Genomic DNA, 16,369 nt, shown 5'->3' with positions numbered 1-16,369 from the left:
AGAAAAAAGAGAATCTGAACAATCAACCTCTTCATTCGTTCATCCTACTATGATTACGATTGGGGACGGTTGTATTTTATTTGAATCAAAGTAGAGTGGGAAGACTGAGAGCAAGAATGAAAGGAAACAAGAGAGAGAGCGCGAGAGTAGAGATTGAGAGGATAGAGAGAGAGGCAGAGTTATAAAAAGTTATAAGTATTTCTTAAAAAATAAATCTAATTTAAAGCAAGCGAAATAATGAAACAAATATATACTGCAAGGTAATGTACGGAAATATTGTGATAATTAAACTTAGTTATATAAAGTTAGTGAGTATTTTTGAAAATTTAATGGAATTTTCTTGTAGGAATATTCATTATTTTAATTAAAATACTTTAGCTGGCACTTTAATATTGCCAAATAACAATTATCTGCAGTATAAATAGATGCCAAACAAATTCTAGTTAGCATTAGAGATGGTGGTGGCATGCAAATATAGTTCTCGATCGTCCCGGACATGGACGATGGATGGGAGGGGATGCATTTTTCGTCCAACGATACGAAAACCGTCCTGTCCAGTCCTCCAGGGACAAATTTTCATCCCGTCCGGGGAAAAAACTGTCCCGTCCCTTGTCCCGGACAAGAAAAACCCGTTTTATATATTTTATATATTAATATAGATTTTTAAAAGTTTTTTAGGGAAATACAGAGGAGAGAGAGTGCAAAGGACATATGTACAATTATTTCTGAGCGGCGTCAGTTTGCACGCGTGTAAAAATACAGGGACTTTGATGCAAATTGTCATAGTGAGGCCAGGTGGCTACATCTCAACCATCAGATGTGAATCCGGTGGTTTTTTTGTCCAGATTCGTCCGTCCATTGTCTGAGACCTCCGGACGAACGGTTTTTTAGTCCCACAGGATGAAAACCGTCCTGTCTGGTGGTAAATTCGTCCCGAATTTCGTCCAAACCCTTAGACGAGACGATTTTTCCGTCCCGGGATGAAAAAATCATCCCGTCTGCATTTCTGCACTATACATGCAAAAAGGTATAGAACTTGGTTATTCTCCACAAAGATAACCTAACAAAAGGACAAAGAAATCAGACTGAAAAAAGAGCAATCAAACTGCTTTTTCAAATCCTCATTGTACTGGCAAGTGCTTTTTGTTCAAAACTCTTGATCATATTTCCTATTACTTCAATTCTTCACTCTTGAAACTTATGAATAGACCCAAATTAAAATTTGGACGAGAATGTCACTCCTGTCAACTTAATTGGGAACAAAATCCGTGGTAGGAAACGACATGTCTTGGACATGATGTCTCAGATGTGACAGGAGGGATAACAAGTGGGGACTGATGAGAGTGTGACATGGAGTTTGTTGCATCTCCTGTCCCAGAATTTTAAAAAACTAAATCACATTTTTATCACCTGTCACAAGAGTTGTTGTCTCATCCTCTACAGTGTCCCTGTCACAGGGGATGAAAGGACGTTTCAACAATTAAATGTTCAAATTATTTATTTTTAACATTTGCATTTCTCTCTCTATGTCTCCCTTTCCCTCTATTGTATTCCCTTGCTCTCTCTCTCTCTCTCTCAAACTTCCTCTCTCCCGGACTTCATCTCTCTCTCTCTCTCTCTCTCTTACTTCCTCTCTCACTCGGATTCCCTCTCTATCTGATTCTCTCTCTCTCACTTGGATTCCCTCTCTATCTGATTTTCTCTCTATCTCTCTCTCTCCCTCAGATGCCCTCTCCATCTTATTCTTTCTCTCTCTGTCAAACTCCCTCCCTCTTCCTCTCTTTCAGTCTCCAACCCCACCCCCCTTTTCCCTCTTTTGGTTTCTCTCTCTCCCTCTTTTTGGTATCCACCCCCCTTTCCCTCCTTCAGTCTCCCTCTCTCTCCCTCCCTCTTCCTCTCTTTCAGTCTCCACCCACCTTCCCCTCTCCCGGTCTCTCTCTCTCTCTCTCTACCTCTTTTTGGTCTCCACCCCTCCGTCCCCTATTTCGGTCTCTCTCTCCCTCTTTTTGGTCTCCACCCCTCCTTCCCCTATTTTGGTCTCTCTCTCCCTCTTTTTGGACTCCACACCTCCTTCCCCTTATTTTGGTCTCTCTCTCTTTCTCTCTCTCCCTCTTTTTGGTCTCCACCCCCCTTCCCTCTTTCAACCTCCCTCTCTCTTTTTTGGTCCCCCCTCTCATTCTTGCTCTCCCTCTCTCTCATTTGAAAGCATTTCAAAATTTTGGTTATAAGTTTGAAGGTATTTAAAGTTTTCAATAATAATATAAAATAAATATTTGAAATTAAAATAGTACAAGATATTAAGATCCAAAAGTTCCCACAAAGACCCATGTGGCTCACTTGTCACATACCAATTCTTCTTCAAGAAGACTATTTGTAGTTGCATCGTCCTCTCTTGCCCAATGCATGATCATCTTGAGGATTAAAATCATGTCAGATGCCAACCTTGCACTCATATAAGTTATGATTCCTCTCCCAACGAAGAAGATGCATCGATAAGTTGTACTTGTCACAGAAGGGCAATGTCAGTAAACTGGAAATGACAAGTTTAGGGTACTGATACTGGAAAACTTATGCATCAAAAGCTATTGAATGAATGTATTTATTTGTTGCAACTTTAGGTAAATGAAGGATTGATATAATATTTTCAAAAAAATTAGGTTGAATACCTTAAGATCAAAACTGTCTACTTGAGGCTCCTTGTGCTTCAAGGGGGCACTGTCCTAGATGGATTTCATACTGTTCATTGACTAGGGTTCGCCCAACCGATATCAGTCCAATATCCGATATCGGACAACCGATATCCGGTATCGGTAGGAAAACCAGGACGGCGCCGGATTTCGGTCGATATCCATCACTGAAGGGTAGGCGTATATTGGTTACGGATACCGTAGATATAGGAACGCGATGGATATCGGATGCCGGATATCGGTTTCGATATCCGGATATCGGTAACCGATATCCAGATTTTTTTTCCGAATTCGTCGCAATCTCATACAGTAGATTTTTAAATATTCAAGGGTTTAAAGTTTCTTCAGCCATCTTCAATGTAAATACTTATTTTGACTTGCACGTGCCAACGAATGCTACTTCTTGCAAATATTAGAGATATGCCCCTATGACTTAATAATGTCGAAATTAATATATGGGAATTTTACGAAATTAAAAGTTCACACTCGAGGCCCACATATAATATTGGAAAATTCAACAATTTTTTAAGAAAATGTATAAAAAATTCTGACTAAATTCTCCCCTACTTTGTTGCTTCTTCAACGTGGTTTATTTACCTAATATTTATATTATTGAGTTAAGTGCAAATTTGACCTATGTAATTTACTTATTTGGTTAAGCGTATATTTATAATTTTGGAAGATTCAACAAATTTTTATGAAAATGTTGTAAATTTTTTAACTAAATTCTCCCCCACTTTTTGGTTCTTCAACACGGTTTATGTAACTAATAATTATATTATTGAGTTAAGTGAAAATTTGAACTATATAATGTACTTATTTGGTTGTGTAAATTTATAATTTTGGAAAATGCAAAAAATTTGTATGAAAATGATGAAAAATTTTTAATTAAATTCTCCCCCACTATTTGGTGCTTTGAAATATGTAATTTACATATTTTTTTTAGTGTTAATTGTTAACAAAAATCAAGAAATATAGAGGAAATTGGTGCAAAATTTTTAACAAAAGTGGTCTTCTGTAATGTGTAACCATAAAAAATACACCATTCCCCTGAGAATTTCCCCACGACTCTATCAGAAAGTATGTGCTTACTTGGTCATCACCTGCATAGAGGGAGATAACAAATAAAGAACGATGATTACATAAAATACACATAAATGTAGTCAATGTAGGTGATGTGTACCTCGAGCACATGCGACTATCCCATCTTGTCCATCCTCGCCATCCGAATCCAACTCCACATCAGTGTACCATCGCTTGTTGTCCGCCGTAGCCAACACTTCACATTGATGAGTATTTCGATGCTTATCGGCAACAAACGTGATCTCTTGTACGTGACAATAGCCTTGCCCACCGAGAACTTGCGCTCAGTAGGAGCGCTTGTGGCACATATAGACAACAACTCCCTTTTAATGGCTGCAAGTGAGGGGAAGCGTTTCGCCCCTGTGCTGGCCCACCAAGATAGTGGGGTGAACACTCCCTCATTAGGCACGACCTCTGTTAGTTATTGGTTGAACTCGTTCCATGCCAACCTTGTTGACGCAGGTGCTAGTTGGACTTTTTCGCATAATGTTTTGTAGCCAAGAGTCCAACTCTTTACCTTTTGAGTGCACATATTCAACGTGCCCACTCGCCCCATGCCTCGGCGAGTCACACGATAACAAGGACCGTATGTATGCGATGGTTGTGGAATGGATCCATCAGTGTCATGCCGGTGATTGCCTCATTCGCCCACAAGATCTCTACATACCGTGCAAGCTTGCTGATGGCGAGGACGCCAATGCGTCACCATCGGAAGCGTTGCCACGGTGAACCAGAGTCAACACGCCTGCTATGGACCCAACAGCGAAGTCAATCAAAGTCAACACGCCACGGTCAACTGAAGTCAACATCAAAGTCAACACGCCGCAACCGTTGTCAAGCACGTCTCCACCCGTGCACGTCCCTACGCGCGTCATGACACGTCGCCAGAAGCAGATCTACAACTGTCCTTTGGCGTGACACGACGCACGTCTTTAATTTCTCGTCTCTAATTTCTCGTCATTTTCTCTTTCCTCCAAGGCCTATATATAGGCCATTGTTATCAAGAAACACTTAGGCAGTCATAATTTCAAGAATTGAGTTTTGTTTAACTCTTCTTGGAGGACTGCCCAACCTATATCCCTCATAACCCTAGCCGTCGTCGCCGCCGCCGCCGCCTCGCGACATCGCCCAACAGGGCAGTCCCTGGTCGCCCTAGGCAACACTGCCAAGGCCGCCCAACAGGGCAGCCCCAGGACGCCCCCAGGCAGCCCCGCCAAGGCTGCCCAAGGACGCCCCCAGGCAGCCCCAACAGGGCAGCCCTAGGCCGCCCCTGGTAGCCCCGCCAGGGCCGCCCAAGAACGCCCCCAGGTCGCCCCCAGGCAGCCCCGCCTAGGCCGCCCAAGGACGCCCCCAGGCCGCCCCAACAGGGCAGCCCTTGGCCGCCCCTGGTAGCCCCGCCAGGGCCGCCCAAGAACGCCCATGGCCGCCCTCAGGCAGCCCTGCCAAGGTCGCCCAACATGGCAGCCCCAGGCCGCCCCGCCAAGGCCGCCCACGGGCGCCCTAGGTCGCCCCCAGGCAGCCCCGCCAAGGCCGCCCAAGGACGCCCCAGGACGCCCCAGGACGCCCCCAGGCAGCCCCACCAAGGCCGCCCAAGGAGGCCCTCAGGTCACCCCAGGCAGCCCCGCCAAGGCCGCCCAAGGATGCCCCCAGGTCGCCCCAACAGGGCAGCCCTAGGCCGCCCCTGGTAGCCCGTCCAGGCCAAGTAAGGACGCCTCAGGTTATCCCAAATGGGCATCCCAGACTGCCCCGGACGTTGATTGCTCCCACCTATTCCGTCCGTGTTCGTGTGCACCATCCGTCCCTCTCGCACTCCGACGGGATCTCACACATCGGCGCCCAACTGGAACGCCAAGAATTTCCCGCAACCTCTTCACACACCACGCTGCCGAGGTACACCTGAACTCTTTGGTGTCGAAGTGTTCTCCGCTCAGTGTTTTCTCGAGAAGTTTCCACCACCGTCAGAATTAGATTTGGTTTGGATCTTCTTCTTCTTCTTCTCTCTCTTTCTCGAGTGTATTCTCATGACGGGAATTCGGGTATTGATTTCGGTGCTTAGGCATCGTTGCGGTGGGGGAAGACATTACTCCCGCCCTCGATAAGGGTCGGAGCTGCACCACCAGATTCTCATCGGTTTTAAATTCTGAATCCGTTCGTGTTATTTCTATGGTTGTTTTATCCTTCGTCGTCCCTCTACCCGTAGTTTGCCCCATCTACCCAATTGTTCATTCTGTCATCGTCCACTCTCCTAGTCGGTCACTCTGTAGTTGTCCTGTGTCACTTGCATTGCATCGCCTTACATGCTTGCGCCATGTTGGAACGATCTCCTTCATGCAATCGTCGTACACATGTGAAGAAATTGCCATCTTCGATTTGCTGGACCTTCCTCATGTTTTCTTTTAGGCGGTCTATGAGAAATAATACATCACATATCGCCAGCGTCACTATCTTGCAAACATGATCAGTGGATACAGCGAATAGTCCAAGGAAGTGACAAAATTCTTTTACCAACTCCCCCTCGTCCTTCGACATCTTTGTCGTCTTCCCCTTTCGTCCAAAAGTCTTTGACACTTCATCAATGACATCATGTTTCTTCACGGCGGTGGATAACATAGCGCAAGTGATGCTCCATTGGGTCGGACAGTCTAAGACGACCATGTTAGAGTCCTCGACTTTGCATACTCCTCTCTCCGTTGTGTAGAGCTCCGAATACTGCAAACTAGGGTCCACACCTTTGCAACTGCATCACCCAAACACAACAGCCGGTGTGATCCATCATTTTTGTCAAATGCTGAGAATATATCTCCAAGTTCGTTGTCCCGGTCGCTGTCGTACTGGTCTGCTATCATGGTTACGTCGCCTTCTTCGGGCACTACAGCTTGGGCCGAAGGAATGCCGAAGCTTTTTATTGCCGCTTGCACGACAATGTTCAGAATGTATGCAACACATGGGATGTACCTTCTTGCGCTAAACATCAGGTTGACGCTCTTTATATTCTTCCCCATCAATGCCAACATCCTTTTATTCGCCGAGGCATTGTCAATAGTCACGGCGTAAACCTGCATAAATACTGGTCACTTGTAAAGTTACATGTTTAATTAATAACATAAGTTTGCCGCTGAATGCTGACCTTTGGCCGTAGACAGAATTCTTCGAGGACTTGGAGAACGATGGATGCCATGTTGTCCCCATCGTGCTTGCTGAAGATTTCTCAGATGGCAAGTACCCACTCTCGGTACACCCATTTATTGTCCACCCAATGAACTGTGATGCCCAGAAGTCCAGTATCATTCTCTGCAGTCCATGCGTCTACAGTGAGGGACACTCGGTCCACGTTCTCCCATAGCTTCTTCACATTTTGTTTCATGCGTCCGTGCACTTGGATGGTCCACTGCTTAATGACCTTCACATTGGGGGGATCCAAATCGAGCTGTGTTGCGTAGTGCCACAGCTCCTTGAACGCGACATTCGGAACAATGTTCCATGGTGAATCAGTCATACATATAAACCGTGCAATGACATTCTTCGTCTCGTCTGGCGTATGCCCTCTAATCGGCCCTTGTCAGCTTGGCTCCCTATTGTTTGCTTTGCATTCTCTATGATATACAAGGCTGATTAGGGTCTTCCAACACCACGCCCTTGAGCTCCGCATGACGAGCATGATGACAAGATTTGATATGTCTCCAAAATATGTTGGTGCTCTTGTCGGCCTGCCGCTTTATTGCTTTTCTCTTATTATGCGGGTTCATCTCCTGGCACAATAAGCATGCATAGTATCCATCACCAATGTGTTCGAAGTATTCAATGATGACTGAACGGTTCGAACGAGGGTGACTCTATACGGCACGAGATGTTCCCGCGTCCGTACGTTCAGGACAGTTAGCTCCTGACCCAGATCTGTCTTGGGTTGGGGCACTACGTCTGGGTGGGTTCATGGTTCTGAAGGCATAATTTGGTAAGCAATGAATTTTTAATACATGAACGCAAGATGCTGAAATATGCTTATAACTCTAAAGAAAGTAAGAGATGCAATGAACATAACGTTATAAAGAAACTAAACACTATAAATATATTGAGCATCCTATAAAAAGCATCAACAGCTAGTAAAAAACTTAGAATAAATGAGAAAATGGGATTGAGAGAGAAGGAGGGAAGAGAGGGAGAATTAGAGATGAAAAGATAAAAACAGCAGAGACTGAGAGAGAAAGAGAGAAGAGGGGGAGAATTACCGGAAGAATTCCATTGATATGGAATGAGAGAAAGGGAGAGTGACAGATTGAGAGGGAGGGTGAATGAGAGATGCATGAGAGAAAGACTCATAGAGATTAAGAGAGAAGGAGGGAAGAGAGGGAGCATTAGAGATGAAAAGATAAAAACATCAGAGAATGAGAGAGAAGGAGAGAAGAGGGGGAGAATTACATAAAGAATTCCATTGATATGGAATGAGAGAAAGGGAGAGTGACAGATTGAGAGGGAGGCTGAATGAGAGAAGCATGAGAGGAAGACTCATAGAGATTAAGAGAGAATGAGAGAAGAGAGGGAGAATTAGAGATAAAAATATACAAAAAGCAGAGAGTGAGAGAGAAGGAGGGAAGAGAGGGAGAATTAGAGATGAAAAGATAAAAACAGCAGAGGGTGAGAGAGAAAGAGAAGAGGGGGAGAATTACCTGAAGAATTCCACCGAGATGGAATGAGAGAAAGGGAGAGTGACAGATTGAGAGGGAGGGTGAATGAGAAAAGCATGAGAGGAAGACTCATAGAGATTAAGAGAGAATGAGAGAAGAGAGGGAGAATTAGAGATAAAAAGATACAAACAGCATAGAGTGAGAGAGAAGGAGAGAAGGGACGGAGAATTGGAGAAAACATTCCACTGATATGGAATGAGAGAAAGGGAGAGTGACCGAGTGAGAGAGAGGGTAAATGAGAGAATTAGAGAAAGAAAGAGAGAAAGAATCAAAGAGTGAGATTGAGAGAGAGGGAGTTTGAGAGAAAAATAGATACATAAAGAGACTAGAATTGACAAAGATAAAAATAAATTGACGCTACTGAGTACTGAATACAAATACTCCAAATTGAATACATACAAGCAGAATTGAAATTCCAACAATTTTATGAACGGGAAGGAGCTATCAGAAGTAGCGGAAGAAGAATTGAGAATTGGCAGATGAGAAGGGAGATGTGGCGGATGAAGAAGGTCTGGATTGATGATCTAGAATGGGCGAATGAAGAATGACTCAGATGAGAATTGAGAAATGCGAATTCGCGGATGAAGTAGTGAAGTAGAGAATATGAGAAATTGCGCCAGAAGAAGAAAAAAATTTTTGTAGGGCGAAGAAGAACTTACCCGCGATCGCCGATTCCGCTGATGTCGCCGTCCGCCGATGCCGCCGTTTGCCGTCCGCTGTCCACTGTCCACCGTAGCGCCAAAGTCCAAACTCCAAACTCCAAACCTTCTTCGGTACACAAATCATGTATTTTTTATTCAAAATTTCAAATCGAAAATACACGAAATACCCAAAAAGAGGTTTCCGATGTTAAATATCGGAATTTGATATCTAACATTGAAAGACGATGTCGTCATCCTCTCCTCTGAGATGGAGGCAGATGACGACATCGAAACGGATATCGGTATCAGATATCGGCAATGTGGCAACCGATATCCGATACTGATATCCGATATCTAGATATCAAAAATAACGGATACCGGAAATTTCTTTTTCGGTATCCGAGACAGCATCCGTCCCGATACCGTCATCTGGTACCGGTATTGGGATGGGTGAACACTATCATTGACACTGATCAACTGAAGTAGCCTCTCTTGAAAATTAATATTTTCCTAGTGGGATATTATGAATCTTCTTTATGGCGCCCAACACTGTTGCATTTCAATGGAGTAGATTTTTTCTTGACAATAGTCATTTTCACCTTTGCCTTCATTCTGTTGTAAGCTTGGACGAGGGCTTGCACTTACTGACCTCTAAATACTTGGTAAATATTTTATTTCTCTTTCATTGTTTTAAAATACCCATCTGGTGCATCGAATAGCCTGTCCATGATTAACACCATATTTGAAGTAGATAATGAATTTGATGTGCTAAGAAACTTAATGGCTTCATGGAAAGGCACCAACATTTGAGCAAAGTTATCTAACACGCCCTACTCTTATGATGTAATTGTGTAATCATCATGTGTTGTGTTTGACACACTGGTGGAAATTATGTGGACCACTTCCTGCTTTAACAAAACTATATTTATCATGTATGATGTCAAATTCTATCTTGTTTAAATCCGTGATCAAGTCGTTGTAGTTAAGGAAATCGAATGATTCACATTTGCCTTTGAATAAAGGATGACTTTGCAGGGCCATCTCTATTGCTCTATCTGTATGCTTGAGATTATAAATTCGTACACCAATTTGATGTCTTGGACAGCAGTGGTGTGTCAACTTTATCAGGATTTTTTTCTCCAATTTTCTTAGCAATCGTGGACATTTTCTTCAACTTCTCTAACTCTCCTTGAATATTTTGTAGATCTTCTCACCAAAGCCACACTAGTGGGAAAAGTGATTTGAGAATAAGAGAATACAAGAGGGTGTATATCTGCTGGCATGGGCATCTAAAATGGGTGCCCCTCTTATTTATACTTAACCTAAAACATTTTATTAAAGTCCCTATAATTTTAAGTATATTCATGATCACCAATATTCTTATGGCTCTGATCCTTAGGCCCAAATATCATTTTAGTAGTAAATTTAATGGCATAAGAACATATTGACCAAGAATATTAATTGACTATATCAAAATATACGTAAATTAATTAAGTCCTGATTTAAGCCAATCGATAGGTTAAGTTTCCATCCTCATGCTCTTGAAGCTATTTAGCAAATAAAATATCTCATGGAACCTTATTGTCATCGGTTACTATATGAGTATCATACCTTATCTACTTGAGACTCTAAAATGACATAGGGCATGGTTTACTATTGATAATCTCAATTTTGGGGGTTTAATTTGTCGTTGGTAATTGAGATTATTCAATAAGAATATATTTAATTATACTTAAGAATACTTAGTTAGCGGTGAGTACGGATCGTCTCCACAGGAAACAATGATTAACGAATTAATTTCTTATTGATGGCGCAACGCAGCCCGAGCCCCCAGGATCGCCTTCGGAGACGTCGCCATCGTCATCAACATCACCGCCGGTTCACGTCCAGCCTGCCCGGGCAAGCCAAGGCGACGGTGCGCACGCCCAGATTCAAATATCCCGGGTAATGGGCATGCTATCATCATTTCTTTCATCGTTTTCATCCAAACTTTCGTCCACGTTTCCTTTTCTTTCGTCTTTATCTCTTGTCTTTCCTTTCTTTCATCTCTTTCCCCTTCAATTATCCGTTGTAGCGAGGGGAAATCCAACCTATAAAGATTTTCCCCTCCATCCCACTAATGGGCCTAGAACACCCCCTCCTCTCTCTTCCTTTTCTTTTGTTAGCTTGTCAAGGGCCCATCCACCTTCCCCCTATAAAAGGGAAAGGTTGGGTGCCTTAACGATCACCCTTTGACCTGTGTTTTTTCTTAAGTGTTATTTGGAAGTTGAAGGGTCACGATCCAAGGGGGAAGAAGGGAAGGAGGAGGAAGGAAGAGGAAGGAGAAGAAGGAAGGAAGAAGGAAGGAGGAAGGAGGTTGGGAAGCCCATGAGGAAGAGAGGACCCGCGGCGCTGCCCCTAGCCGCCGCCGCCGGTGCAAACAGCGCCGCTCCGTCGCTGCCGGTGCAATTGGCTCCGCTCGGCCGCCACCAGCGTGTCCTGTCGCCGCTGGTGCAATCGGCCCTCCCCATCTGCCTCTGTCGGTGCGAATGGCCCGCATCCAACCGCAACGCCGAGAATCTCGCCGCCGGCTCGCAGTGTGGCAACGCCGCTGCTGGTGCAGATTGATCCAAGGTGCCGATCGTCTCGCCCTCCCTCGTATGTGCTATTGGCGTCCTGTCCCGCGATCCCTATATTATGATGAAATGCAAGTCCTTGCGTCAGATTTTCAAAATTATGTTCACATAAAAAGATAGGACTTTTTTTATCACATGCATAAAAGATAGGACTTTTTTATGCATTTGATCATACATACTTGATGTCCATATTGAGTACACTTTAAAAAAGAGTATTTAGAATACATGTTTGTTGAAAAGATATCCCTATATTATGATCACATAAAAAATAACTAAGTCATTCCATGCATTAAAGAATTCATTGTAAATTAAATGCAAGAATTGATGAACACACATTTATGTAAATGACTTTAAACTTGACGTAGATGTGTGATTGGGTTGACATCCACATAACATCCATCATCATGGTTATCATCCATTTTTTTTATGTGCCCAGGGGGAGACATCATCGTGCTCCCATGGATGGAACTCCTTTGTCTCCTTGACTTTTTGTGCAGTAAGCTTTGTCTTTCACATGTAGTGTTCTTATCTAGCATCGTAAGAAATCATGTTGGCCATAAACATTATTCTTGTATAATATTATATTCTTAGCATCTAAAAAACCATCATCTTGTGTTACGGGGGTTTCATTAATTGGCCCATCACTATCATCCTTTGCATGGTATGGAGACTTCATTAAGTAATAAAAGCTTTGGAAAAAAGTCAATGTAAGCTAGACGCTAGAGGTTGCTACAGAACCAAAATACTTTCATCATAAATTCAGATTGTGGAAGTATGTGATGTGATTAAACTAATATTTTACATAATAGTTTGACAAAGCAGACAAGAAGTAATGAAACAGAGACCTTCAATGTAAGTTCATTCACTAATTTTAGTTTATCACCAATATGAACGAAACTAATAAGGGTTTGGTTTGTTCATATTAAATTATGCAAGAATTGAATACAGAGAAATATTCCCCAAAAATTATACTAAATGATTCATTGATCAAATTTAAGATAAAAGGAAAAAATGAAGCTTCCTATTTTTTAATAAAGTCATGGAAGACATTACATTATACTGTCTATTAAATTATTTGGAAAAATAAAAGGATATATTAGATGGAAAGTATGATTATGATTTGATGGAAATATATGACCTGCGAGTCAATCACATATTCAATATTCATTGGTAAAACAAATACATTACAATGCATGTATGAAGTGTATAATGAAGTCCATGAATCCATGGTATGAATACATGAATTACGATGATGTCATAATAACAATATCACTCACCTTTTAAACATGTATTATGAATATTCATATTCAAAGGACAGTAGAGAAGGATATATTAATATATGGGTAGAAAAACACTATTTATTCGCACTCCTATGTAGAGAACGAGCGCTCTCATAGACATTAGTTAAGATACATTAATGACAAATAGTAGGTGCTCTTTATGAAAATATTTTAGTAAATTATTTCATATGGATACTTGAATGATATTATACCAACTATCAATCAGGTTGACTCATGTCATGGTTGTGTAAGTGGTCATTAGATCTTGGATACCAAATAGATACTGTGGATGGACAGTTATGCTTTGATGATGACCAAAAAGTACCTTTTCATGGAATTCTAAATGTTCTTATATCTAGTGCATCAAGAAGTTCACGAAGGTGATTGAGTGGATGAAGTCTTTCCCTACGGCAATGGAATATCAAATAAGAGTTCTCTGATAAATTATTAGTACTAAATGGGATCACCAATTAGGGTTTGATACTTGGTCATACCTAAAGTCATCCTTAGAGTGTCAAGCAAATGATGAACTATACGCACATAGTAGGGTTCCATGAGAGACTCAATTTATGCATTTTTATCTTTTAGATCATGAGGGTCTAACTTGGCACCCACAGGTTGGAATTCAGACCGATCAATTGGGTCAAATCAACCCTTTATTACTTATTATATAGTTTGATATAAATACTTAATAAGGTTGGCCAATAAAGGTTATTGAGACCATTGAAGTCACTAACTAAAGCGATCCTTGGGCCTAATAAGGGTTTGGTTTGTTCATATTAAATTATGCAAGAATTGAATAAAGAGAAATATACCCCAAAAATTATACTAAATGATTCATAGATCAAATTAGGACAAACGAAAAATGATGTAAAATGATTCGACGGAATCGTTGAATTGGATTACACCACAGGGTATAGACGGATGCGATGTAGTGAATGAGTAATGCAACTTTGGAAACAACAAAATGCAGTTCAACTATTGCCACCTAGATCGATGGACCCGAGGGATGATACGAGGGGTCTAGGGTCTGGGCAGGCTCCCAATCACCCGACAGATCTGCTCGAACACCGATGAGGAGGGATAGGCAATCACTGCTCGAAAGTGCCCCAACCTTCGTCGATGACGAATCTAATCTGACACCTGATAAGCCTAAAAATGCGTGTAAATATGTCGTTGATTTGATGTTTAGACTTATACAATAAAATTTATAAATACCCTTAATCACTAGATTTAGAATATAGAGCAAGCAAGGGGTCGAACCACAGGGAGGCAGCAAGTAAGAATTTTTATCCAATTTCAACGAATTAATTCAAAGATGAATTAATTGTGCAATTAATAAATCTTCATTATGCTTAATAATATTTATGATTAATCAAAATCAAGTAAAGCTTAATTTTGATTTTAAATATTTCGGTTAGAAAGCTCAAGATAGAAGTATTTCAATTATAAGAGCAGATTAATTCGGATTATTAATTTCCCAATTATTATAAAATTTTAAGACAATTTTTATGAATTAAAATTGGAAATTTAATAATCAATAAAGGGATTTTAAAATTGAACTTCAAGAAGAACGAACTTTCCAATCAAAATTTGTTTTTAGGTTTTTTATATATTAAATTAAATTTCCAAATAATAAAAATTGAAATCTAGCGAGAGAAACTAGACAAATTAACCTAGAGAGAGAAAGTGATGAATTTGGAAAAAGATGAAATCTGACCCTAAATTAAAAATCTAATGACGCAAAAATGTTAAAATTGATGTAGAATTAAAGATAAAAAACCAGATCTCGCATCAGAATCAAAATGCAGTTCTAATTTCATTCAAAACCACTTCTAGGGCATGTACATATTTCGCCCATTGCTTGGTGTTTTAGAATCGTTCAAGAAGAAGATTGAAATACAAATCAGAAACTTACAAATTTGAGTGCAGAATCAAGAACTGTCAACTTCCAAAGCAACTCTTGTGTCCTTACTGGCCAAATCCATGGAGAGAGCTTCAAAAAATGCTTTTCGCCATTTTCCAGACCTCTATTTAAAAATCCAACCGTCCGAATTGTAGAGGGAGAAAGGACGAACCTACCCTCAAAATTTCAGCCAAATTGGACATCTAGATCTCTAGATATCGTCATTTTACTATAGATTAATCTAGGCCGTTGGATCATCTTGTTATATTAAAAAAAATCAATTTTCTGATTGGCTGACGCATGATTTTTCTCATTTTCTGACTTCTCGGATCACGTTCTGACACGTGATTGTCCGCGTCGTCGGCGCACAATCATTGGAGATTGAATGTCCCTTTTGAATGGTTGAGAGGACACCATGTCGCCCTGAAATAATTTTTTAAAAAAACCCGTTGAGCCGCAATTTTTGACCCACATGCATCGTCGATTCCGCGTGCATTTAATGCACGTGGTGAATCAACACCGCATGCACGTATTCATGTGTGTCGGTTAGCGCGTGCATTAAATGCACGCGCTAACGGACTAAAACACTAAAAAAAATAAATGTTGCACGTGTGTCGGTTAGCACTTGCATTAAATGCACACGACTAACCGACAAGGTATTCATTACATAAAAAATGAAATCATACCTTCTCATCGACGCCGCCTATTTTTTGACTTTTCACCTAATAATTTCCTCATTATGGCATCGCGATTTGCGATGCCATAATGAGCTAATAATGCTCTTCTTTATATATATATATATATATATAAAGGCACCCACGTATTTGCCCGAATTTCAGGCGAATGACATGGATGCCCCCTTGATTTTATTATAAAAAATGCCAAATAAATAGCATATGTATTATTTAAATAAATAAAAATCATTTCTTGGCTATAGAATGGTTAGAAAATTATATAAAAATATGGAAAAAATTCTAAAAAAATAGGAAATCTCTTACCAACCTTTAGCCAAGCATTTAAAACCCTGTAAAAAATATTTATTTAATTAAATGAGGTTAGATATCATATAAAAAATGATAAAAATTAAAAAATAATAGTAAAATCAAAGTGTAAGTCATTTATCTCAATTTTAATATGATAACATGCAAATATGGCCATTAAAACACATAAATATAATGTAAAATTCATCAATTAATCATGTTAATATTAAAGTTATCAACACCAAGAATGAAAGATCTTACTTTCACAGATAAAATGGCTAGTCCTATAAAATAACTCTCAGGCAAAGGAGAGTCGAGGATGGTACTGAAAAATATAATCAAGCTGGAAATAAAGGAAGAAGCGAGCGGACGTGACTTGTGCAGGAAATGACCTAGATGTGGGGTGGTACGTAGAGATCTTGGGCACATCGGGAGAGATGTCGAGAATGCTGGAGCTGACCGTGAGGGCCTCGACGATCAATACCTCAGGTGAAA

This window comes from Wolffia australiana, chromosome 8 (assembly GCF_029677425.1).
Source record: "Wolffia australiana isolate 7733 chromosome 8, ASM2967742v1".
NCBI lineage: Eukaryota > Viridiplantae > Streptophyta > Magnoliopsida > Alismatales > Araceae > Wolffia > Wolffia australiana.
This window is presented reverse-complemented; position numbering follows the sequence as displayed.